The sequence below is a fragment of the Schistocerca cancellata genome, unplaced genomic scaffold, assembly GCF_023864275.1.
Source record: "Schistocerca cancellata isolate TAMUIC-IGC-003103 unplaced genomic scaffold, iqSchCanc2.1 HiC_scaffold_426, whole genome shotgun sequence".
Classification (NCBI taxonomy): domain Eukaryota; kingdom Metazoa; phylum Arthropoda; class Insecta; order Orthoptera; family Acrididae; genus Schistocerca; species Schistocerca cancellata.
In genome coordinates this window covers 8091347-8116716 of record NW_026046443.1, presented here as the reverse complement: position 1 = coordinate 8116716, position 25370 = coordinate 8091347, and the positions used below count along the sequence as shown (strand labels likewise).

At 44.0% G+C, this 25370-nt stretch overlaps 1 pseudogene; it reads left to right on the top strand.

Moving 5' to 3' along the window:
- Positions 1 to 24225: 24225 nt before the first annotated feature.
- LOC126124783 (5S ribosomal RNA) lies at positions 24226 to 24343 on the top strand (annotated as a pseudogene).
- Positions 24344 to 25370: the final 1027 nt, after the last annotated feature.

The window sequence follows — 25370 nt, the reverse complement described above, 5'->3', positions numbered from 1 at the left end:
CCCTAAATCTTGTTATGAGCCAAAGAAACAGATACACCTGTCTAATATCGTGTAGCAGTCCCCCCCCACCTCCCCCACCAGTACGTAGAAGTGTTTCAACACGACGTGACATGGGTTCGACTGATATCTGAAGTAGTGCTGGAGGGAACTGACACCAAGAATCCTGCAGCGCTGTCCATAAACCTGTAGGAGTACGAGGGGGTGGAGATCTCTTCTGAACAGCACGTTGACAGGCATCCCAGATTTGGTAAATAATATTCATTTATGGGGAGTTTCGTGGCCAGCGGAAGTGTTCACACTCAAAATACTGTCTCTGCAGCCACTCCGCAGACATGTGGGGTGTCGCATTGTCCTGATGCAATTTCCCTAGTCCGTGGGAAAGCACAATGGACACGAATAGATGAAGATGATCAAAAAGGATGCTTACGTGTCACCTGTCAGAGTTGTATCTAGATGTATCAGGGGGCCCGTATCACTCCAACCACACACGCCTCACACCGTTACGGAGTCTTCATCCCTGCTGACATGTAAGGTCCATGAACCTATGAGGTTGTCTCCATGCCCGTACACGCCGATCCCATCGATACAATTTTAAACGAGACTCGTTCAAACAGGCAACAAGTTTCCAAACTTTCTGGCAGATTAAAACTGCGAAAGGCAAAGGTCCCGAGTTCGTGTCTCGGTCGGGCACACAGTTTTAATCTGCCAGAAAGTTTCATATCAGCGCACACTCCGCTGCAGAGTGAAAATCTCATTCTGGAAACATGTTTCCAGTCATCAACAGTCCAGTGTCGCTCTTGACGCTCCCAGGCGAGGCGTAAAGTTATCTGTAGTGCAGTCATGAAGGGTACACGAAAGGCTTTCGGCTCCGAAAGATTGTATCGATAATGTTTCGTTGAATGGTTCGCTCGCTGACAGTTGTTGATGGCCCAGCACTGAAATCTGCAGCAATTTGCTTAAGGGTTGCACTTCTGTCATGTTGAAAGATTCTCTTCAGTCGTCCTTGGTCCCATTCTTGCAGAATCCTTTTCCTGGCGTAGCGATGTCCGAGATTTGATGTTTTATCGGATTCCTAATATTCACGTTACACTCGTGAAATGGTCGTACGGAAAAATCCCCACTTCATCGCTACCTGAGCGATGCTGTGTCCCATGGCTCGTGCGTAGACTATAACACCACGTTCAGCCTCATTTAAATCTTGATAGCCTACCATTGTAGCAGAAGTATCCGGCCTGACAACTACGCCATACACTTGCGGTCTTATATAGGCGTTGCCTACCGCAGCACCGTATTCTGCCTGTTTACGTATCTCTGCTGATTATTTTATACATTCGCAAACCACCTCTATTTGTCATGGCTGTTTTCAACTTAGTGACGTAATTTCCAGAATCCGTCTTCTTTGGAAGCCTATACTGTTATTAGGTTTCTGGGCGCTGTGAGCTTTCTGAATGTGAACCACTAAATGCTAAAGGTACATACCTTTTATTATTCTGATGGCTTCTGATCGAGTGCATCTGTACTTAATTTTCTCATATATTTTATTGATGTCTCTATTGCTGTTCCAATCTGCATGAACTATTTGCATAATTATTTGAAGCTCTTTCCCGAACTCGTTCTTATCCAAAGATAATTTCAAGTTTCTGTTTACCATAGGTACATACAGGGTGATTTAGCTCCCCTGCCGATGTCGTTTATGGAACCCACAATGTTTTATCTGGCCAACCAAAACAAAGTGCCAGATTATTCAAATTCCCTCGCTCGCTATGCGCTGTTAATCCGATAGAAAAAGGTAAACAGGGCATTGTTGTAGAAAATTTAATATAGTTTAATTTTGCACTGGGATGTGTTTTCATCGTTAGAGTTATTCAAGAAAAAGGGATCTTCAAACGCACTTCCACCCACCCACCAACACACACACACACACACACACACACACACACACACACACACACACCCTACCGGTCAGGATTTCTAGTATGTTGTTGATAGGACTCCCTCCTACCAAGGTACAAAAATTTTCAAGTGAATTGATTATTTCCCACATTCGACGTGTTTTTACTCTTCATTGACTGTCCTTATTACGTCATTGGCTTAGTTCAGCACAGACAAATTGCAAAATTAACGTTTGCGTAAATTTTCATAACAATTTTGTGATTTTAACTGCATAAAATAAACAGTTACACCGTTTTATTTGTCAGGCCTTCTGATAACGAAACTACACTACTGGCCATTAAAATTGCTACACCAAGAAGAAATGCAGATGATAAACGGGTATTCATTGGACAAATATATTATACTAGAACTGACATGTGATTACATTTTCACGCGATTTGGGTGCGTAGATCCTTTGAAATCAGTACCCAGAACAACCCCCTCTGGCCGTAATAACGGCCTTGATACGCCTGGGCATTGAGCCAATCACAGCTTGGATGGCGTGTACAGGTACAGCTGCTCATACAACTTCAACACGATACCACAGTTCATCAAGAGTAGTGACTGGCGTATTGTGACGAGCCAGTTGCTCGGCCACCACTGACCAGACGTTTTCAATTGGTGAGAGATCTGGAAAATGTGCTGGCCAGGGAAGCAGTCGTACATTTTGTGTATCCAGAAAGGCCCGTACAGGACCTGCAACACGCGGTCGTGCATTATCCTGCTGAAATGTAGGGTTTCGCAGGGATCGAATGTAACGTCCACTGTTCAAAGCGCCGTCAATGCGAACAATTGGTGACCGAGACGTGTAACCAATGGCACCCCATACCATCACGCCAGGTGATACGCCAATATAGCGATGACTAATACACGCTTCCAATGTGCGTTCACCGCGATGTCGCCAAACACGGACGCAACCATCATCATGCTGTAAACAGAACCTGGATTCATCCGAAAAAATGACGTTTCGCCATTCGTGCAGCCAGGTTCGTTGCTGAGTACACCATCGGAGGCGCTCCTGTCTCTGATGCAGTCTTGGCCTCCGAGCTGATAGTCCATGCTGCTGCAAACGTCGTCGAACTGTTCGTGCAGATGGTGGTTGTGTTGCAAACGTCCCCATCTGTTGACTCAAGGATCGAGACGTGGCTGCACGATCCGTTACAGCTATGCGGATAAGATGCCTGTCATCTCGACTGCTAGTGATACGAGGCCGTTGGGATCCAGCACGGCGTTCCGTATTACCCTCCTGAACCCACCGATTCCATATTCTGCTGACAGTCATTGGATCTCGACCAACGCGAGCAGCAATGTCGCGATACGATAAACCGCAATCGCGATAGGCTACAATCTGACCTTTATCAAAGTCGGAAACGTGATGATACGCGTTTCTCCTCCTTACACGGGGCATCACAACAACGTTTCACCAGGCAATGCCGGTCAACTGCCGTTTGTGTATGAGAAATCGGTTGGAAACTTTCCTCATGTCAGCACGTTGTAGGTGTCGCCACCGGCGCCAACCTTGTGTGAATGCTTTGAAAAGCTAATCATTTGCATATCACAGCATCTTCTTCCTGTTGGTTAAATTTCGCTTATGTAGCACGTCATCTTCGTGGTGTAGCAATTTTAATGGCCAGTAGAGTACAATGACTTTAACAGTTAAGTTTGGCTCGAACTGTTGACGCAGTTAGTTGTAACATTTAAAAAATGGCTTTTCTTTCATTACTCTCACGGGCATGTTAAATTCAATATGTTAACGAAACATCCGAACAGCTGGTGGCGTAATAGCTCAGTCAGTAGACAATAATACAGTTCGAATACTGGAAATCATTCGTTCACACGGAAATTTTTGTGCTGTGGCAGCAGGGATTGCCATCAACAACATACGACAAATCCTAATTTGTGGGGAAGAAGTTCGGTTAGGAGGCGCATTTGAAGATCACTTTAGTACGTTTTTCTTGAATAACTCAGAAATCGTGGAGTCCAGTGAAAACGTATATTAGTACAATGTTTAACTACATAAAATTTCCTACAAAAAATTCCTATAAATTTTTTCAATAGGACTAATCTTTTGCGAGTAGCGTGTGTCAAAATATGAAAATATCGCGCTTGGTTTCTGAGCGACAGATATTACCCCATTAAGTCCGAAATTAATTTTTTTTAAAACTGTATTTTTTATTCCTTAATTATTATGTACATAGTGTATGAACCACAATAAGTACAAAAACAACCAAATAATATTTATACATACTGTTATAATGGCCGTCCTCAGAATAGGACACTGGGATCTAACAGTATCGTATACCATACTGAACTGTATTCAAGTCTTAACTATTTATTTCTTGTGAAATGGTACAAAACACTTCACACACAGTGTTACACGGCATTTAACACAGTATGTTTTTGGTTTCCCGTTGCATTTAGCTCTTACACATCTTCTTTGCGTGCTTCTTTTGTCAATCATATGACCAATTCCATCAAACCTGATGTCTGGTATCATTCTCAACTGACTTGATGGGTATTCCATTGGACGTCCAATATTCGGTCTTCCAGTGTCCAATTTCAGGTATGTAACCGTAACAGCACGTCTGAAATCCAGTAAATACTGTGCATTTTTCCCATGTACTAGTCTGTAGAAGAGTCACGCATTTACGAGGGCCATTTCTAGCAAACGTGTAATAGGACCTAGTACCATTTTTTCCCTCTAATTACCGCCGCATGTCTTACAACTAACCAGTCATGGTGGTCAACACCTCCCATGTACGCGTTATACAACTTCAAAACGGCAGGTAGTTACACTTGTGTCTTCTTACTTGCTTGTCTACTGTACTGCGTAGCTCCTCCCAAAGGTTCAACTTGGTCAAAATTTGTACCAATTGAAACGCATCTGTTGTCGTGCCATCGAACAAGTAAGACTTCACCATTCCTGTCGAACTGGTAGTCATAGTTTCCTCGAACTGCCTTTTTCAGTTCGTTGCTCCTCAGTAGTGGACAGCCATCAACTCGATTCAATCTGACAGTCCCAGTTGCTCGAAAACCCATATTTCTCAGATGAATCAGAAGATCTCTACTAGTGAAGAAATTGTCAAAGTACACACAATGATTCACTGTTTTTTCAATGCAGTCCAACATGTTTAGCACTACTCTTGATCACAATAGTAGGTCATCCCTTGCAGTATCTTCTGGATCCTTTCCACAGTATAAATCAAATTTGAAACAGTAGCCACTTGCTACACAAAGAGACCACAACTTATAGCCAAATCTAATAGGCTTGCCTCGGATAAACTGTCCATCTGGAACTGTATTATTTACTAATGAGTAACATATTCAAAATATACTTACATAATACACTGTAAATTTCAAAGTAACTTCATATCCTCAAAATCTGGGAAAATTACCACGTTCTAAAAAGAAAATACATCAGCAGTAGCAGAGTTTCATATTGCAACGTGCAGCAATACAAATAACTGAAATGATAACATCGAGTCCCAGTGTCCTATTTCGAGTATACCAAATTTTATAGCAATGGAAAACAATGAATATAGCTCCAATTGAGCTAACAATGCAAGTAGTTTAAAAGACACATTGTTGACTACAAATAATCGCAAAAAGATCTTTGCCACATATTATAAATATTACTAAATTGTCGATAAAGTAAATACCTGTAATAACGAAAAGTGTGCCTTAGTATTCAATAATCAATTAATGGTAGAATTTATGGCTTTTAATTTCCTCTTAGATACATTTGTTATAAAAAGCATCAACAAATGACGTAGAACAGTAATAGATGCAAATTAATAATTTATTGTGTATTTATGAATAAATATGTGCTCTGTCCTCAAAATAGGACACTGGTAGTTAATGGGTTACACTGCAGGTTGCATAAAACGACATCGGTAGGGTCAACTGGATCACTCTGCAAGTACTTTCGGAGTCGATATAAATTCTCGTTTATCATCACGTTGGTGCTGATTGCTTTCCTGTGTATATCTATTTTGGACATCCCATCGTTGTTTGTAATTAGAAGGTGCAGGATGGTTATGCCTTCTTCTTTGCATTACCTGTGCATAACAAAATAAAGTCATGAAACGTATCTCCCATAACATACCAATCTCTATTTTGTATCTGTTTTGTTTCTCTCTGTAATTGGAGACATGTTTTCGATGAGCTGTTCCTCTGTTTTCAGTACGCTGCACAACTTGTCCGTTAAGACAATTTTCAGAGAATGCGAATTAACGCGATATTTCCCATTTCCGAGTTGTACTCTACAGTATCGTGGAAAATTCCAAAATATACGCTGACGTCCGAGGACATTCATAAATACACTCCTGGAAATTGAAATAAGAACACAGTGAATTCATTGGCCCAGGAAGGGGAAACTTTATTGACACATTCCTGGGGTCAGATACATCACATGATCACACTGACAGAACCACAGGCACATAGACAAAGGCAACAGAGCATGCACAATGTCGGCACTAGTACAGTGTATATCCACCTTTCGCAGCAATGCAGGCTGCCATTCTCCCATGGAGACGATCGTAGAGATGCTGGATGTAGTCCTGTGGAACGGCTTGCCATGCCATTTCCACCTGGCGCCTCAGTTGGACCAGCGTTCGTGCTGGACGTGCAGACCGCGTGAGACGACGCTTCATCCAGTCCCAAACATGCTCAATGGGGGACAGATCCGGAGATCTTGCTGGCCAGGGTAGTTGACTTACACCTTCTAGAGCACGTTGGGTGGCACGGGATACATGCGGACGTGCATTGTCCTGTTGGAACAGCAAGTTCCCTTGCCGGTCTAGGAATGGTAGAACGATTGGGTCGATGACGGTTTGGATGTACCGTGCACTATTCAGTGTCCCCTCGACGATCACCAGTGGTGTACGGCCAGTGTAGGAGATCGCTCCCCACACCATGATGCCGGGTGTTGGCCCTGTGTGCCTCGGTCGTATGCAGTCCTGATTGTGGCGCTCACGTGCACGGCGCCAAACACGCATACGACCATCATTGGCACCAAGGCAGAAGCGACTCTCATCGCTGAAGACGACACGTCTCCAGTCGTCCCTCCATTCACGCCTGTCGCGACACCACTGGAGGCGGGCTGCACGATGTTGGGGCGTGAGCGGAAGACCGCCTAACGGTGTGCGGGACCGTAGCCCAGCTTCATGGAGACGGTTGCGAATGGTCCTCGCCGATACCCCAGGAGTAACAGTGTCCCTAATTTGCTGGGAAGTGGCGGTGCGGTCCCCTACGGCACTGCGTAGGATCCTACGGTCTTGGCGTGCATCCGTGCGTCGCTGCGGTCCGGTCCCAGGTCGACGGGCACGTGCACCTTCCGCCGACCACTGGCGACAACATCGATGTACTGTGGAGACCTCACGCCCCACGTGTTGAGCAATTCGGCGGTACGTCCACCCGGCCTCCCGCATGCCCACTATACGCCCTCGCTCAAAGTCCGTCAACTGCACATACGGTTCACGTCCACGCTGTCGCGGCATGCTACGAGTGTTAAAGACTGCGATGGACCTCCGTATGCCACGGCAAACTGGCTGACACTGACGGCGGCGGTGCACAAATGCTGCGCAGCTAGCGCCATTCGACGGCCAACACCGCGGTTCCTGGTGTGTCCGCTGTGCCGTGCGTGTGATCATTGCTTGTACAGCCCTCTCGCAGTGTCCGGAGAAAGTATGGTGGGCCTGACACACCGGTGTCAATGTGTTCTTTTTTCCATTTCCAGGAGTGTACTTGAGAAAATTGTAGAACCAGTCGCTTAACCCGTGAAAAAGAAAGTAATGAAAAGGAGACAGAAGAAGTATTGGTGAACACCCGATGTGATGGCGGCCAAATCGGTCGTACCTCACAATCACAACTGCAACCAAATCACAACTACTATAGTGCACAACCGCAGAAAAATGCGGCGCCAGGCACAGAAACCATTCGTTGACGGAGGATGGTTTCGGCGGTATCATCACCTTTACCCACAGACGCATTAATATGTATCTTTTTATAAAAACAGTGAATGAAAGCGTCCATTGAGATTCTGGAGACAGATAGTGTTGCCTAACATTCTTATAAGCACAGCTACTCAATTAATAATGAACAAACGGTTTATCCATAGTTCTGTCACATTTCTGTAAACGAGAAGAGGGAAGTTTGTACAAGTAGGTAGGCACTTTCGCCTCAAGCCAGCCCATTAAGGGAATTTTAATATATTTTTTTATTCCATTTTTAAATAATGTCGATCACTTTATTCGCTAAAGTCTTTCTGAAATCACAAAAATTACTGCAGAAAATGAAGGTTCTTGCAATTCTGAAAAGATGTACCAAGGCGCAACATGATCAAGTTTCGAGGAACAAGTATTCGATTGAAATTTAAAAGCAAATATTGAAAACTAACAAAAATTTCCATTTTCAAGACAGGCAAAATTGTTAAGGCATTAAGGAAACTCATGTGCAAGTATCTCATTTTCCATGGTAAAAGACATTCAGATTAGAGTGCTGCAACGCTCCATGTTTGACCGGTCACGGCTCGCCTGTTGACGGGGGGACCGAGTCGCTCGTGTCCGGTCCCACACGACTCGGCTCGGTCACGTACTCGCCCCATGTCTGTTGTCCGGATTCCGGACACGCGGATAACCGAGCATGACCGGTCACCGCTGACGCCTCACCTCGCCTCGCCCCGGCTCGCTGCTCTGTACTTTACTGTACAAATCCAACGCCTCTCTCTCTCTCTCTCTTATTTCTATGTCTCTCTCTCTCTCTCTCTTTCTTTTAATACAAAAGTAACGTTTCCAAGAACGGGTACGTTACACAGTTAAATTCATAGAGCACTTTCTTTTATAATATTTACTCCCGTCTTCCTAACGTCCGGGAATTTTGTTGTAAATAAAACATTGATCAGAAGAGACCAATCTGTGTTAATGTAATGAGATGTAAGCGTCAAATAGTGCACCTGATTATACGAATCAGTCCACATATCAACCATCGCAGCACATGTTTTATTAATAACTTCCGCAATAACAGAAGGCATTGTACTGTTTCGTATTGCATCAGCTTGTTCTTTGACATGTCTGCTTATAGTAGAGGGATGTGGCATGCATCTGCCTCGTTAACTTTTCCATAATGCGCACCTAGATGTATTAATTCTTGGCCTAGTTCTCTGAAACCTTCACCGCAAACAGCATTAAGAGGTCTCATATGTTTAGCACACATTGCAACACACTTTGCTGTAATACTATTTTTTATTACTGCCGGTATTCCTGAAGGATCTGTATCTTTGTGAGATTTCTTGCAACTGTGTTTCTTTAAAAGAGTGGTTCCCGATTGGAAACACAATAATGTGGAGCAGTTTATGTACTATACGTATCCAGTAGACGCACTGTTTTCGTCTACAACCACCAAAAATATGCTCCGTACTTGGCTTTTTAGACCTTCCCGTCTCTTCAATGTGTAAACATTGATGTCAATCTTACGTCTTACTGCACTGGTTTCCTCGCACTGCATGATTGCAGAGAGAGAGACACCACAAATGAGAAGCCCGTACTGGCTGCAGTCTCACTCGGATAATGACATGTGTAATGTGTTTGAAGTTGCGTGCTACGTATTCGGTCACGGCTACTATGCTCGGTCACAAGTGCTAGTGCGGGTAGCCTATCCAGTTAGGGTGTGCTCGCGCCATCTCGTATTTTGTGCTCGCTTACTCGGTCATGCAGGACTCTAATTCAGATATCTTTAATGTATTATAAAGCACCAAAGTGGGCAGAAGGCGTAATGTTTACAAATTCTGCGCAAAACACAACCTCGTGTTTAAACTGTCCTCTAAGTGCAACCCTTTCCCCAATATATAAGTAAATTTCATGGAGAGAAATGTATCTACGTATGTACACGCATCTACAAGCAAGTTTTTAACGACGCAAATTCATGACATTGAGTTTACTAAGAACGGTCCGTAGAGTGGCTGCGGTGACTTTGTTTATGGTAAGGGAAGTTCAATGGCCTCACTGGCCTTGTGGTGAAAAGGAGGCAAGTAACCGGGATTGACGTCACGAAGAGCTTGGGGCGACCACGTGCCCGACGCCAGAAATAGATACTGACGCTCTGGAGACAAGCGATAATTCGACGGCCAGAGAGAGAAGTATTAGGACGCAAATGAGGTAATTAAACAGATTGCCAGATAAAACTATTGAAATGCACTTTGTTTGTATATGAATTAGGATACAACAAAACTCTATCCATTCAGTCGGCCTGTAGGATTGTGCCAGTTACGTGGCATAGAAAAGAATCTCTGTCTGTCTCTGTTCTACGAAACATCTCGTTCCTGTAGGCCATAATCGGTTTAAGCATCTATACCTACCTACGGTATGGTATTTTTCCGTGTCTTACAAAGTGTAGTTAAACATCGTGTTCTGCTATACGGTATGAGTGATATTTTTGCGTTTAGTGTCGGTTTCGACAGCTAATGATGAATCAGATCGAATACGTGAATGTGTGTGTTGCGTAAGTGTGACTAATCCCTCGGAAGTAAAAGAATGAGTCGTATACCCTAAGTTTCAGTCGCCATGGGAATCCTAAAAGCAGCCAACAATATCCGTCCATCTGTCAACCCATATATCGTCTGCGTGTATGGTTTATGAACCTGGTTTGCTTCTCCCGCGATATTAGCAATGTGCAAAATCTATTTCATAGTATGTAATGTTATTTACTTCGATTAACTTCATACGTCTTAGGGCCAACGTCAACTAGTAGGATCCGAAATTTCTAAACTCTCTACTTTCTCCTGTGTGTGAATGTATGTATGCCTTTATAGAGGTTGCATCTTCATATTTGACTGTTAAAATTATTTTTCTAGGAAGCCCACAATTGAAATGTCGACCTTCAGCCATTTTCCGTTTAGTTATTTTTATTGTTTGGATTTATTTCGAAGCGATTAATTGTTCATCTTTAGCTACCACACTAGAGGGTGCTGAGGTACAGTAGCATGCCATACTTGCGCTGGTATATCAAATCGATCACAGTGCTGAACCTCAGTTGCTTCGAAATTAAGTACAAGTAAATGATAATAAACACGGTCGAGTGGGAGAAAAGCCTTTGTTCTCCATAGTAGTGTATTTTACATTGACGCTGCCAATTGCCAACACTAAGGAAGCAAGATCATTTTTTACTGCCCTTGTTTAGAGAAACTCATGGGATTCGGCGGGTATCAAGAAGTGACATTCATGAATTATGATTTTATGTTGGTCTTGTCAAATTATTTATTGCGAGGAATTTGCCAACATAGAAGCAGGCCTCACAAAGCAAAGCGGGTATCACCGAACCTTGATGTTAACCAGTATTCCGGTGTAAACCTAAATGTTTCTGTAAGGTAAATGTTGTGATAGTAGCAGCACAACAGGTATGTTCTCTGACCTTTGAATATGAGGCGTTCATGAAACTATCTGTCGTAAATTAGAAGTTTATTGGTGGCTGATTACAGAAAATTTGTGTCCGATTTCCAAATTAAGTTAGTGGCGCGACTCAGCTCCAAGGTTTATCATCCTTGTGCATATCAGTGTTTTCCCAATCCATTTACTGTACATAAGAAGACGAACTTCAGAGACCACTGTTTCTTCGACATCAATATGCAGCGCAGTTGGGTACGGTTGAAGTAGAGATCCAACTTTGCCCATTTGAAAGCAATCACGACAGTATTTACTGCGTGTGCCTGAAGAAAGCCATGGAAATCCTAAACACGGATTCTAGAACAGATATTTGAACACAATTATACTGCCATACGAGTCTTCAAATCCTTGAAATTTGCAGTGAAAATATGACTTTCAATCGCAATATATTTTGAGAAAGTGGTATCCCACAGGTCGTAAACATTTGAAAAACGTTGTGATTAACCACCATGAGCTGGCGATAAAAATATATTTATCATACTATCAGTTCAGTCTTCATACCGCCAGGTATCATAATTTTCGGAATTCATCTGCAGCACTACAGGCCAAGATTTGTCGTACACGATGAACTCTCCCTATGTAAATTCATCCATACTGCATGACTGCACACATACAGCTAACGCTGTCGAAAAGCGGAAACGCAGAAAATTCTGCACATTAATATGGAACAAGAGCATACGACCAAAATCCGTAACTTCTAACAATATGGTCAGAACCATATACACTTAAAATCGATAGATGCGATTACCCCAAACCTAATATTAGTATCAGAAAGTTTTCGCGTCGCGTCTGATCTGTTTCCATTTTCGAAAATGTCACGAAGTTCTACCGAACTGTACCATAACAGTACGTCTGATATACAGAATGTGGTTGAATGATAAAGGCATCGAGAACACGTTGTTCTGAAGCCTTTAGTGTAGTGCAAATTGGGGGAATCATATGAAAAAAATGAGACAAAAAATAGAAATCTAACAACACGTCTGAAAATCTGGTTTACTAATAGCTTTGGTTCAATTAATTCAAAATAGAAATCATTTTTCAGAAAGTAATCTGAGCACCTTCCATTTTGACAGCGTTCTGAAAATGTTCTGATAACTTATACTGTTCGGTAACAAAGCATTACATCTGAAAACTGTTGTACATTATAAAATAATTTGTCGAGATGTAGAAAAAATTGGTAAACAAATTCATTGCAGGACTGTACCAATCAGAAAACCTTTCGATACTCAAAAATCATTAAAAATCGTATTTAGGCTTATGAAAGACTATGTTGAAACCCAATGAATAATTTCTGAGAGGTTAAAGAAGAGCTTGGTCTAAACCGCTGTACAGAAGTTGCGGGTTTTTTTAAGTAATTTGCACAAAAGGAAACCGAGATTATCGTCATCATCAAAATTTCTCTCAAACGCACTACCAAGATCTTAAGTGTGTTGTTCTGGAAAACAAACAAAGTTGGTCAAACCATAAGACAAATGACAAACATAGCTTTACTTCCTGATTTCTCCGCACCAACGCTTCACTGTAGCCGAAGACCTTTCTGTCTCCAAACAGTAGTCTGTGGGCTGTCTGAGTCTCGTTACAACGATCAAAATAGCTTGCTGACCTACCGACGGACGACAGCGTAACACGTAAATAGCAATTCTCAACATGCGGGCCCAACAAACACCTGAACGATATTTTCCTTTTTGGAAGTACAGGTTACATCGAAAATGTCTGAAAACAGTATTTTGGCAGTGCTGGTAGGCATTCAAAAGATTGTTAAAATAGTTAACCGGGTGGCTAAAATACTGTTCGGCAAAATTTCCTAACATTTTCGAAAAAGTGCTCACGCCACATGCTACCGGCAAAATGTCTGAAAGCAAACATTTTCCTATTGAAATGACAAAAATCTACGTAAATTTTTAATTTCAGACATGTTGTTGCAATACTATCTGCTTATTTTTCCTTGACACTGTGGAAATGGACCCACACTATCCTGTGATGTTTTTGATCATTACTGCCCACCTAGTCGGGTTCAGGATCATCTAACCTTACTGTTTTATATAGTTTTGGCCGTAAAACGGCGAGACATGATCGTTTCGTGGGCTCTTGTACAACTACATGTAAGTGTGTAGTCTACAGTAAATACCATAAGAGATGGAAATATTTTTCTGAAGAAACACGATACATATCTATTTTCTTCATTTATTTAGTGTTTGTATACAGCCGTCTCGTTCGTTTGATGTAGCCCCCCAGTCTCTTATTCTCAAAGCAGCACTTAGGCCAAAGTCCCTAAACATTTGTTCTATAAATTATGTTCCAATACTGGTCTTCCTGCAAAACTCTATCTTCCAGCGCTCCTTCTTTTACCATGGAAACCTGGAAGTATCTTCAGATCCTTTCTCATAGGTGCAGTAAACTGGTCAAAAAGGAACAAAAGATAACTATTCTGAAATAATAAAATCATCTGGCAATAGAGGGAAAGTAAGTATCCCACTGTGCAAAACTAATGGACCAAAGTATAGATAGTTCATGTGATGAGTTACTCCCAAGTAACAAAGCTCGATGAAACTTGGACCATACATAAAAACAACTCCTATTGTCTAGTACAGAAGGCAAATGTAAAACTTTTTCCCTTTATTGAATTCCGTCCCCCCCCCCCCAACAAAAGAAGGGGTGGGTAGCTGGCAGAAGCTTAATATGTCGCCCTGCAGCGTAAAGAGTTAAAAAACGTAATAAGAAAATAACAAACTATAAAAACAGGTGATAAAACGTTGACTTTTTAAAAACTATAAAATGTTGTGGAGGTTAAAATATAGAAACACAGGACTGACGATACTAATGAAGACACACAGTAAGTAGACAGGCAAAATTTAAAAAAAAGACGACGGCAGTCTGGTTTCTGTTTGCAACACTTATAAAGGGGATGCACAACACTGAATACTCATTTATACACTGTACTGTAGATTAGACATGAAGATGCCACACGATAGCCAGATGGGGATGGGGAGGGGGGGGGAGTTCCCAGAGAAGATGAGGGGGAGAAAGGGGGTAGCAGAGGAAAAGCAAAAAAGGGAGGAGTGATGGAGGGACAGGACACAAGAAAAGTGGAGGGCAGGGAAGACCCAAGAAGGAGTGCGGAAGGCAGAGGAGGGGAAAACAAAGGACTTGGGGGGAGAGAACGAAGGCAAAGAGAGGGCAGGCGGGGAGAAACACGTTGGAAAGGGGGGGGGGGGGGGAAGAGGGAGCCTGGGAAAAGAACAGAGGCAGAGAGAGGGAGGCGTGGATCACAGGAGGGATAAATGGAGGTTCAGAGGGCATCATCTGGGAGGGGGAATTGACAGAAGCCACCGTGGGCAAGGAGATAAAGGGTGTAGATGTGGAGGGAGAGGAGAGGAGCAACTAGGGGGTGCAGGGTCCAAGTATGTGGGAGGTGTAGAGGACGGAGCACATGGGGGAATGGAGTCAGGTCATAGAGGATCTTCATGGGGGATGGGAGGCGTATACAGAAGTCATGGTGGAGTGCGTGGTGCTAGAGGATCTGGAGGGACTTATAGAATTTGGGGCGACTGGTATAACAGAGAATGGGACGGATCAAGGATTTATAGGAGTGGAGAATGGTAGACGGGTTCAAACAACCATGTCCGGCCGGAGAGGAGGGTAACTGAAAGAAACACATAAACAGACAGTATTCATACCGAAATCACTGCGATTCATGATGGTCCCCTGGACATTACAAAGCGCTGGACATAGTTCTTAACCCATTGGCTTATACAGCGTGCTGACGGGCGGTCGCTGGTATCTAGTCCTCTGTTACATTGCATGCTGTGAAATGGGCTGAGTAGTTCTAGCTTCTTCTTAGTGTTTCTTCTTCTCTGTTAATACATGACACTACATGCAATATACCATTGTAAAGCTGAGAAATCACACCATTGGTTGGTGCACAACACAGTCGAATTCTTTCGAAATTTTGCGGAATATAAGCTATCGTTTCAGGTTCTGCTAGGTTTATTCCACCCTCCAACCCCCCCCCCCCTCCCCCTTGATCCTATAAGGAAAACAACCACCAGTGGTGTGCAAAGCAAGGTAGAAGAAAAGTGATACCCTACACGATATGGGTTCGAGAAATGTCTAGTGGTCTTGCACACACCTGTACTTTTTCTGGTATACCACACCAACAAAAACATCTAAAACAGTATTAGTTTGGCTCTTCATCAGTCCAACAAATACACTACTGGCCATTAAATTTGCTACACCACGAAGATGTCGTGCTACAGACGCGAAATTTAACCGACAGAAAGAAGATGCTGTGATATGCAAATGATTAGCTTTTCAGAGCATTCACACAAGGTTGGCACCGGTGGCGACACCTACAACGTGCTGACATGAGGAAAGTTTCCAACCGATTTCTCATACACAAACAGCAGTTGACCGTCGTTGCCTGCTGAAACGTTGTTGTGATGTCTCGTGTAAGAAGGAGAAATGCGTACCATCACGTTTCCGATTTTGATAAATAACCTATGCTGATTGCAGTTTATCGTATCGCGACATTGCTGCTCGTGTTGGTCGAGATCCAATGACTGTTAGCAGAATATGGAATCAGTGGGTTCAGGAGGGTAATACGGAACGCCGTGGTGGATGCCAACGGCCTCGGATCACTAGCAATCGAGATGACAGCCATCTTATCCGCATAGCTGTAACGGATCGTGCAGCCACGTCTCGATCCTTGAGTCAGAAGATGGGGATGTTTGCAAGACAACAACCATCTGCACGAACAGTTCGACGACGTTTGCAGCAGCATGGACTATCAACTCGGAGACCATGGCTGCGGTTACCCTTGACGCTGCATCATAGACAGGAGCGCCTGCGATGATGTACTCAACGACGACCCTAGGTGCACGAATGGCAAAACGTCATTTTTTCGGATGAATCCGGGTTCTGTTTACAGCATCATGATGGTCGCATCCGCGTTTGGCGACATCGAGGTGAACGCACACTGGAAGCGTGTATTCCTCATCGCCATACTGGCGTGTCACCCGGCGTGATGGTATGGGGTGCCATTGGTTACACGTCTCAGTCTCCTCTTGTTCGCATTGACGGCGCTTTGAACAGTGAACGTTACATTTCACATGTGTTACGATCCGTGGCTCTACCCTTTATTCAATCCCTGCGAAACCCTAGATTTCAGCAGGATAATGCACGACCGCATGTTGCAGGTCCTGTACGGACCTTTCTGGATACAGAAAATATTCGACTGCTGCCTGGCCAGCACGTTCTCCAGATCTCTCATCAACTGAAAACATCTGCTCAATGGTGGCCGAGCAACTGGCTCGTCACAATACGCCAGTCACTACTGTTGACGAACTGTGGTATCATGTTGAAGCTGCATGGGCAGCTGTACCTGTACACGCCAACCAAGCTGTGATTGACTCAACGCCCAGGCGTATCAAGGCCGTTATTACGGCCAGAGGCGGGTGTTCTGGATACTGATTTCTCAGGATCTATGCCCCCAAATTGCGTGAAAATGTAATAACATGTCAGTTCTAGTATAATATATTTGTCCAATGAATGCCCGTTTATCATCTGCATTTCTTCTTGATGTAGCAGTTTTAATGGCCAGAAGTGTAGTAAGAATAGATTTATAAATGATTAGTATTAAAAATACTATATAAATTTGCGAGGTCTGTAAGACAAAATAGGCTGTTTGTAAATTTATATAGCAGGTATAGGCGCGAATATGTGGAAGTATATTAGTAAGTGAGTGGGTTAATAGGGTGTGTGATCAACACAGACGGCAGACGACAACGTGTAGTCCACGAGCTGCTCCCAATGCTAGGCACAAAACTGGGAAGGAGGTTTTGTGGTAAGGAGCTCCATTCCTCAAGCAGCGTGGCTGACAACTCCCGGATGTTCGTTGGCGCATATGGACGTGGCGCATTACGTCTCCGCAAAGATCCCACATGCACTTGTTGGGATTGGTGTCGGGGGAACTGTCAAGCTAGGCCATTGGTTGTGAGACATTTTTGGTCAAGAATAAGTGCTGACAAGGTGGGGCGGCACCTTGGGGGGCATGCATATCGATCTTATTATTAATTAGTAATCTTCATAAATTAGTATATTATATACCCCGAATACACTAGCTGTAGTAACACCGCCATTTGCAGGCCACAGGTCACGAGGCACTGATCGTAAAATGTCGGTTTCATTCGGAAAACTTCGAGTCGACTGTTTTCTGTTGATCACTGCCACCCGCAGCATTACCATAGTGGTGATACTGTAATTGCCGGACCAAATGTTGTTTTGTTGTCTGTGTGAGCGGACGTTTGACTGATTGATAACAGCAATTTTTCAAAATGTTTTAAATGTTACTTTTCACCTACTCAATGCGCTGTTTTACAACGGCCTTGATTTTATCTTACATGCCTTGCAACAAAAAAGTACCGCATTTGAGGATGAACAAGTTAAAACTTGTACTATAGCAGCTGTTGCAAAGGTCGCGCACGCCCAGGAGTTGTCGCCGTTGGTAGACAAACAATAAAACGCCTTCCCCCCCCCCTCTCACATCTTCTAACACCGCTGTGGCCGCGCTGCTTATACCTCTGGCCGTGAGGTATGTGGTCAACTTTACTTACGTCAAGGTCGAATTTACCGAGTTCAAAGAAAATGAAGCCTAAAATATTACTGTCCCTATAGGCATTTCTGTCTATTTGTTAGCAGGAAAAGTACTCTCTTATGAAGCTTTTAACGTTACTTGGCCGCTTTAGATTCTTCTGTTAGTTGAAACACGTATGTTATAATAAAATTATAAAACAAAGTACGGCTGAGAATCCCGGACAGCAAAAACACTTGGAACGAAAGGATATTAGGCGAACGGACTGGCTGCCTTCTCCTCGACTGAAATCTCATCGAGTTCATGTTGAATTTGTTGGGAAGAGGTACTGCAGCACATCCGCGTCACCATCGACCATGCATCACTTGTCAACGGCGCAGATATAGGAATGGAACGCCCTGTTATGTTCTTGTAGAACTCCTTCCCAGCGTTGTGACAAGCATGGAAGCAGTTAGCAGAGGATGCTTTGCTGTCTGTGATGATCACACACACTATTAAGAACTATGTCCCGCCTTTTTTTTAACACCCCGGAATGAACTGCGTTTTAGTTAATTATCGTCTTTGAATGAATGTTTTATTTCTGTTCGTCTCATTGCGTATTTCTTTCAGTTACCTTCTTCGCTAAATTGTAGCAGTTCTTTCTACGTATGGCACAAGTTTAATCAAGCTCTGTTCCCTAGCAGTGACACAGCATGTGAAACCTATTTCCGGTGTTGCGTTTTGCACACAAATATTTTTGTATTCCAGAATGTGTTAACACATTGCCTATCATCAGGTATCTTCACGACCTGACCTCGCCGACTCATATTCAATGAATATCCGATCGGAGCACACTATTTTCCATGTGTATATCCACATCTCAGATGCATCAATTGTCTTCCGATTTCCTTGCACTCCATCTAATTAAGACCTATCTTTTACAACTGTAGAATTCATTTAGCAAAGAATGCTCATTTTAGCACGTGCTCTGAATCCTGATTCTACACTCAGTGGACTGTTCATTCTGTAGCACGTCTCCAGTGATTCTTGATAATGCAATGTCGTTAGCGAGTCTTCTCACTGACATCCTTTCACCATGAATTCTGTTCTGTCTAGAAGTTTCTTTTATTTCCTCCACTTTTTCTTCGATTCGCATATTTCGCTCTAAATGAGAAATACTACTTACTTGCCTTACGACTTTTTAATCCATTCGCCGGCTGCGGTGGACGAGCGGCTCAAGGCGCTTCAGTCCGGAACGGCGCGACTGCTACGATCGCAGGTTCGAATCCTGCCTAGGGCATGGATGTGTGTGATGTCCTTAGGTTAGTTAGGTTTAAGTAGTTCTAAGTTCTAGGGGACTGATGACCTCAGATGTTAAGTCCCATAGTGCTCAGAGCCATTTGAACCATTTTTTAATCCATTACCTCTCTTCTTGATTACCATTACTGTTTTCCCCTACGATTCCTCTGTACTGTATTTTGTACGTTACCCGTCTTCCTCTACATATTTTCCGAAGTTTCCATACATCTTGCATTTGATTTTGCAGCACCAATTCAAGATCGATAAACTCTTCGAAACCGGCACAACTTCTCCTAACTCTTCTTTCCATTATCAAAAATAGCGCATAACTTACTCTCTGATGTCTTTACGTTTCGTAAAGTTAAACTTATTTTTATCTAATACACCTCCAATTTTGTTTTCCATTGTTCTGTATAATTTTTGGTCAGCAACTTGGACATATGACACTCGCTTTTGCACCAGCGCACACAGTTTGTTACACAAGTATTCACACTAATGAAGTGCTCTGCAATGAGTTATTCGAAAGCAAGGACACCTAACATCGAAACACTCTGCATATGTACGTCATCTAAGCTTTCAAAGAGTCTAATATGGGCAGTCTTTATAACGGAGTTGTTGTGTATTTCGCTAGCAAATATTTTCTTGTCGACTTGCTTGTCTGCAGCTTGTCGGTCGTACTTGGCCATTAGCAATAGAAGCTTATACGTACTGGTTTCTTGGCAGACACAGATTATAGTTATTTAATTATACGACCAAGGTAATAAACATGTATATTTTATACTGAGTTATTCTCGATGACGAATGGATGAATTTAATACTTGTTACAATTAATGGGTATACGTCAGGGAATTAAATCGGAAAGAATGTCGTCCATATCTTGAGCGTCGAGCTTAGCAAGTACACTATATTCTAGGTCGCATAAAATGTGTCGCTGACGACCTAAGGGCGATCTGGAACGGACGTGGAGCGCCCGTTGAAGAGTAGTCGTGCACTCAGACGGGAGATACACGAGAGTTTCATGCTGGCCATTAGTTTTTCCGCCAGCTCCAGCTTTGTTCCGCGCCATTTGATCGCACTCGGCGTCTGTGTCACGTGACACCGGTGCTAGCGCGCTCGCTCCGCTGCAGTCACCTAGCAGTCCATTTGTAGGCGCCATTTGCCGCTGACGACGTCGTGGTGGACAGCCGGTTTCACACAACACGAGCTCTATCGCCGGCTTTATTGCCCTATGCGATCGGTCGAGATTTATCATTAAAACGTGCCCCCTCGGAAACCATAAGAAGAAACTGCAAGAACTAAACTTGGTGCTGCCGCAGAATTTTAAAATTAAATCAGCAGGCAAAGCAGGAATATAAAAAGGGCTAAAAAGAGTAGCTAACGAAAGAATATCGCTAGATGAAGGGATAGGTTAGTGAGACAACCGCAATGTCGTTCGTCAGTTGTTACCGTGGTGTTATTAGGAGCAGTAGAAGCGAAATACACTCCTGGAAATGGAAAAAAGAACACATTGACACCGGTGTGTCAGACCCACCATACTTGCTCCGGACACTGCGAGAGGGCTGTACAAGCAATGATCACACGCACGGCACAGCGGACACACCAGGAACCGCGGTGTTGGCCGTCGAATGACGCTAGCTGCGCAGCATTTGTGCACCGCCGCCGTCAGTGTCAGCCGGTTTGCCGTGGCATACGGAGCTCCATCGCAGTCTTTAACACTGGTAGCATGCCGCGACAGCGTGGACGTGAACCGTATGTGCAGTTGACGGACTTTGAGCGAGGGCGTATAGTGGGCATGCGGGAGGCCGGGTGGACGTACCGCCGAATTGCTCAACACGTGGGGCGTGAGGTCTCCACAGTACATCGATGTTGTCGCCAGTGGTCGGCGGAAGGTGCACGTGCCCGTCGACCTGGGACCGGACCGCAGCGACGCACGGATGCACGCCAAGACCGTAGGATCCTACGCAGTGCCGTAGGGGACCGCACCGCCACTTCCCAGCAAATTGGGGACACTGTTGCTCCTGGGGTATCGGCGAGGACCATTCGCAACCGTCTCCACGAAGCTGGGCTACGGTCCCGCACACCGTTAGGCCGTCTTCCGCTCACGCCCCAACATCGTGCAGCTCGCCTCCAGTGGTGTCGCGACAGGCGTGAATGGAGGGACGTATGGAGACGTGTCGTCTTCAGCGTTGAGAGTCGCTTCTGCCTTGGTGCCAATGATGGTCGTATGCGTGTTTGGCGCCGTGCAGGTGAGCTCCACAATCAGGACTGCATACGACCGAGGCACACAGGGCCAACACCCGGCATCATGGTGTGGCGAGCGATCTCCTACACTGGCCGTACACCACTGGTGATCGTCGAGGGGACACTGAATAGTGCACGGTACATCCAAACCGTCATCGAACCCATCGTTCTACCATTCCTAGACCGGCAAGGGAACTTGCTGTTCCAACAGGACAATGCACGTCCGCATGTATCCCGTGCCACCCAACGTGCTCTAGAAGGTGTAAGTCAACTACCCTGGCCAGCAAGATCTCCGGATCTGTCCCCCATTGAGCATGTTTGGGACTGGATGAAGCGTCGTCTCACGCGGTCTGCACGTCCAGCACGAACGCTGGTCCAACTGAGGCGCCTGGTGGAAATGGCATGGCAAGCCGTTCCACAGGACTACATCCAGCATCTCTACGATCGTCTCCATGGGAGAATAGCAGCCTGCATTGCTGCGAAAGGTGGATATACACTGTACTAGTGCCGACATTGTGCATGCTCTGTTGCCTGTGTCTATGTGCCTGTGGTTCTGTCAGTGTGATCATGTGATGTATCTGACCCCAGGAATGTGTCAATAAAGTTTCCCCTTCCTGGGACAATGAATTCACGGTGTTGTTATTTCAATTTCCAGGAGTGTATATATGGTGTCTCATAAGTGTCGAACCTCCCATCTAAACCCAAAAATACGCAGATAGCGAAATATTTAAAGCCAAAGTGTGTGACTTAGGAAAACAAGAACCTCTTACCGGAGATCGCTATGAGAAACTTTATCGTAGGTAATCGGTCTCGGTAAAACTAAGTTACCATCTTCAAATATGTAATAATATTACAAGTAGTGGTACAAACTAAACTGTTGTATAAATAATGCAACTTTAACTCATAGAAGAGCCAAATGACAACATAACTTCATAAAAGTTGCTACAAACTTCTTGTGCCAGCTACACACAAAATCTTTCCATCGAATTTAGCGATGTGTTGCAACATCAAAATTAAAATTACTAAGAACATCAAATTTGCCAAAAATATCGCTCCCGTGACGTAACACGACTTGTTTACCAGGGCACCACAAGACTAATTGTCATATCCATAGCATGAGACGAACGGACCACAAGTGCAACATGTGTCGCTGCAGTACATAGATCCTATTGGTAATTGTCAAATACGTAATTTGAAAACAACCGTGATTCCAAATTTACATATACAAGAAATTCTGAAATGTATGTAAAATATTTTCGTGATTTCTTCATGATAGAATACTGCTAAGAAACCCTACAACCATATTTAAGATTCTTAGATTACGTCATTACATACTGCAAGTACCTCTTTTAACAGCATTGCTAAGTAAGCGACAAATATAGTTAAAAAAGAAAAAGAAGTTTCTATTTAAAAATTATTCTAAGGAACAGAAGTTAGACCGTATTTGCTAAAAAAAATTTAATAAATTATTAAAATCAAAATAGAACGGTACAGTTATAGCGCAACGCATCATTTTTGGTGCACCGATAAGAATTAGGCGATGTGATAGCCTATGTCAGGACCACGATACTCAGTAGTACACCAACGGAAAACTGTCAAAAATAAATACAGTTCTCGTCTTAGACTGCGTGTGTGGATGTCTGCAGCCAAAGAACGCTGAACGTGAGAAGCCAAAACGAAATCCTGACTCACAAACCTACGAAAGTTCATTCATCACCCTGTATATTAGTATACTAAGTTACGGACTAATATACAGGGTGATTCAAAAAGAATACCACAACTTTAGGAACATAAAAGTCTGCAACGACAAAAGGCAGAGTTAAGCACTATCTGTCGGCGAATTAAGGGAGCTATAAAGTTTCATTTAGTTGTACATTTGTTCGCTTGAGGCGCTGTTGACTAGGCGTCAGCGTCAGTTGATGCTAAGATGGCGACCGCTCAACAGAAAGCTTTTTGTGTTATTGAGTACGGCAGAAGTGAATCGACGACAGTTGTTCAGCGTGCACTGAGAATCCGCGGGAAACAACTCAGTATGAACGTGACTCGCCTAAGGTGAACGTTTTCTGTGCCATTTCAGCCAATAAGGTTTTTGGTCCCTTTTTCTTCGAAGGTGCTACTGTAACTGGACTACAGTATCTGGGGATGTTAGAGAATTGGCTGTTCCCTCAGCTCGAACAAGAAGCACAACAATTCATATTTCAGCAGGATGGAGCGCCACCACATTGGCACTTATCTGTCTGTAACTACCTGAACGTCAACTACCCGAGGCGATGGATCGGCCGCCAGGCAGCCCGTGACAGAGCACTTCATCACTCGCCTCCAAGAAGCCCTGATCTTACCTCCTGCGATTTTTTCTTATGGGGGTATGTTAAGGATATGGTGTTTCGGCCACCTCTCCCAGCCACCATTGATGATTTGAAACGAGAAATAACAGCAGCTATCCAAACTGTTACGCCTAATATGCTACAGAGAGTGTGGAACGAGTTGGAGTATCGGGTTGATATTGCTCGAGTGTCTGGAGGGGGCCATATTGAACATCTCTGAACTTGTTTTTGAGTGAAAAAAAAACCTTTTTAAATACTCTTTGTAATGATGTATAACAGAAGGTTATATTATGTTTCTTTCATTAAATACACATTTTTAAAGTTGTGGTATTCTTTTTGAATCACCCTGTATAATCTAATGCCAAGGACTATAGTAATTTAGCCAAGCATCAACCTTCAAAAATGCTACCCAGTGCGGTTGTAAGCCAACGGCCTTGCCGCAGTGGTAACACCGGTTCCCGTCAGATCACTGGAGTTAAGCGCTGTCGGGCTGGGCTAGCACTTGGATGGGTGACCATCCGGTCCGCCGAGCGCTGTTGGCAATCGGGGTGCACTCAGCCCTTGCGAGGCAAACTGAGGAGCTACTTGACTGAGAAGTGGCGGCTCCGGTCTCGGAAACCGACATACGGACGGGAGAGCGGCGTGCTGGCCACATTCCCCTACGTATCCGCTTCCAGTGGCGCCTATGAGCTAAGAAGGATGACGCGGCCGCCGATCAGTGCCATTGGGCTTTCATGGCCTGTTCGGGTGGAGTTCAGTTTAGTTTTAGTTTAGTTGGAAACTTGAATAATCCATACGATACCTCACAGACCCGCCAAAATAATTAATTGAATAATACTTAGAGGTTTCCCTTATTAAATCGTTTTATTGCACCGACGTAGCCCGAAGTGTATGTGCAGCGGCATACAGGTGAAAGTATTGAAGAACTAAGCACACCAGACCTAGCAAAGGGGTAATACCACCTACTGAAGAATAGAAGACCGTGACTTTGCTAGGTATCTACAGGGTGTTTCAAAAATGACCGGTATATTTGAAACGGCAATAAAAACTAAACGAGCAGCGATAGAAATACACCGTTTGTTGCAATTTGCTTGGGACGACAGTACATTTTCAGGCGGATAAACTTTCGAAATTACAGTAGTTACAATTTTCAACAACAGATGGCGCTGCAAGTGATGTGAACGATATAGAAGACAACGCAGTCTGTGGGTGCGCCATTCTGTACCTCGTCTTTCTGCTGTAAGCGTGTGCTGTTCACAACGTGCAAGTGTGCTGTGTACAACACGGTTTATGCCTTAGAACAGAGGATTTTTCTGGTGTTGGAATTCCACCGCCTAGAACACAGTGTTGTTGCAACAAGACGAAGTTTTCAACGGAGGTTTAATGTAACCAAAGGACCGAAAAGCGATACAATAAAGGATCTGTTTGAAATATTTCAACGGACTGGGAACGTGACAGATGAACGTGCTGGAAAGGTAGGGCGACCGCGTACGGCAACCACAGAGGGCAACTCGCAGCTAGTGCAGCAGGTGATCCGACAGCGGCCTCGGGTTTCCGTTCGCCGTGTTG